This window comes from Chrysochloris asiatica, unplaced genomic scaffold, assembly GCF_000296735.1.
Source record: "Chrysochloris asiatica unplaced genomic scaffold, ChrAsi1.0 scaffold00179, whole genome shotgun sequence".
Lineage (NCBI taxonomy): Eukaryota > Metazoa > Chordata > Mammalia > Afrosoricida > Chrysochloridae > Chrysochloris > Chrysochloris asiatica.
This window is the reverse complement of record NW_006408697.1, coordinates 3,563,111-3,565,804: the sequence shown is the minus strand read 5'-3', so window position 1 is coordinate 3,565,804 and position 2,694 is coordinate 3,563,111.

Genomic DNA, 2,694 nt, shown 5'->3' with positions numbered 1-2,694 from the left:
AAAACCCTAGGACCATCAAGGGAGAAGAGCACAGCGGAATGCGGGACCCTATCCAGAAAATCAGTGACACCAGAGATGGAGGCAGAGATGAGGACATGGAAAGAGGAAGCAGCCGAGGACTCTAGAGTTATTGAAAGAGAGGGACTGGGTGCTGGAAGCCAGGAGGCAGGCTTGCAGAATGTGTCCTTTGGTTGTTTAAATTATTATATCTTCCTGAGTGTTTTTGTGTACATCCCGCCCTTCAAAAAACAAGAAAAAAACACAGGGAATGGAAGCAAATCCTGTTGAATGATGATGCACAGAGGAGATTGTAATCATTGCAATGAAACAACGGTGTAAAGCCAATGTTGTCCCATGTAAATTATCACTAAGTTCACAATAAAACTTAAAAAAAAAAAAGAAACCCCAGTAAGAAATTGCTCTTCTTACTGTTATAACCCACTCTCAATCCATCTGCTGACAATTACAAGAACGTTGAATGTTCCTCCAGTCTACTAGCAGCTTTTGTCTCTATCGTCCTCCTCATTCTTTAAGATGTAGCTAAAATCTCAGTGAACCTCTCTTTGTTCCCTTCAGAAGATGATTCCCAGCCTTTGTTCTGAATCTCTTTTATAACACTTGTATCCTCTTTGTATAATAGCTAGTTCTGTATTTGTATGTCATTTATTCATTTATGTATTGAGTGCCTACTGTGTGTCAGGTGCTCTTCTGGATCCTAGGAAAGCAGCAGGGAACAAAACAAAGGTAAAGTGACAGAGCGGGAAGGGCTGGGAGAAGAAGTTTGTTGTTAGATGCCTCTGAGTTGGTTCCAACTCTCATGTACCCTGGGAGACACGACTGGTCCTGCTCTAGTCTCACAACAGGTGCTAAGTGTGAGCCCCTTGTTGCAGCCAGTGTGCTAGTCTTCCTCATTGAAGGCCTTCCTCTTTTTTTGCTGACCCTCTACTTTACCAAGCATGGTGTTCTTCTCCAGGGACTGGCTCCACCTGAGACCATGTCCAACAAAGTCTCACGACCCAGGCTCCAAGAAATCATGTATTTCCAGGAAAGAGTTGTTCATTGTTCTGGTGATCCATGGTACTTTCAATCTTCTTTGCCAACATCATAATTCATAACTTAAAGGCTTCTTTATTCGTTGTCCTTCTTTCACATGCATATTTGAAAATATCATGGCGTGGTTCAAGTGCACCTCAGTCCTCAAAATGACATCTTTGTTCTTTACACTAATGCAGTATGCTGATTGATCTGACACCAGAATAAGCACTCGACTTCACGGGTGGTTTTATCCACAGGTTGCCAGTTCAAGCCCAACAACTGCTCCTGGGAAACCCTATATAGAGTCACTATGAGTCAGAACCAACTCGTTGGCACTTAACAATTTCCATGGGTATTGATTGGGAATCCAAGTAAAATGAATCCTTGAAAACTTCAGTGGAGAAAGGTCTATACCTTGTGGGTAGAGTCCTGGTGTGGCACCAAGGTTTGAGCTGCAAAGTCAGTGATTCAAACTCATCAGCCACTCCTTGGAAACCCTATACAGGGCCGCTGTGAGTCAGAACCAACTCAGTAGCACACAACAACAAGTATATGGGTAATAATTCTCTGATGAGGAGATACTAGCCTGGTGGTTTTTAAAATGTAATTTTTGGGGGGTCAGCAACATCATCAGTACTTGGAAATTCACTAAAATGTACATTCTTGGACCCCACCCCAACATTACTAATAATATTGTAACTAAATAATGTTGTAATTCAATGCTGAACAATTTTACAAAACAATTTTGTTGTTGATATTTATATAATCTAAGGAATGTTTCATGTAACTTACAACTATAATTAGCTCATGATTGGGGTCCTGGTGTGGTACGGTAGAATAAGCACTGACCTGCTAACCACAAGGTCAGCAATTCAAACCCACCAGTCTCTCTTGGAAACATCATACAGGGTCACTATGAGTCAGAACTGACTCGACTGCACTTAATAATAACAACAGCAACATTCTATAATTAAAATTGATAGTAAACACAAAGTTACTGTACTAAAATGAATTGGTTGATGCTCAACCACTTCAAGTGGTAGCATATGGTCAAGAACCAATGGGGTTGAAGGAAGAAGTCCAAGCTTCACTGAAGGCATTAGTAAAAAACATGGCTATAAGATTTGAGGGAACACAAATTGAAATACTTGAACTAATGATGCAGCACTGCAGGTACTCATTCATCTATGCCACAAAATTTGGAAGACAGCCACCTGTACAGCCAATTGGAAGAGATTCATGTGTGTGCCCATTCCAAAGACAGGTGACCCACCAGAATGTGGAAATCATCAAACAATATCACTAATATCTTATGCAAGTAATCTCCAGCTGAAGATAATTCAAAATCAGTTCTAGCAGTACATTGACAAGGAACTTCCAGACATCCACACTGGATTCAGAATGAGGGCTATCATTGCTGATACCAGGTGGATAGTAGATGAAAGTAGAGAATACCAGAAAGTTTATTTGTGCTTCATTGACTATGTAAAGGTATTCGATTGTGTGGATCATGACAAACTATGGATAACATTTCAAAGAATGAGTGTTCCAGAACACTTAATTGTGTTCATGAGGAACCTGTACATAGACCAAGAGGCAGTTGTTTGAACGGAACAAGGAGATACTGGATGATTTAAATTCAAGAAAGGTATGGGCCAG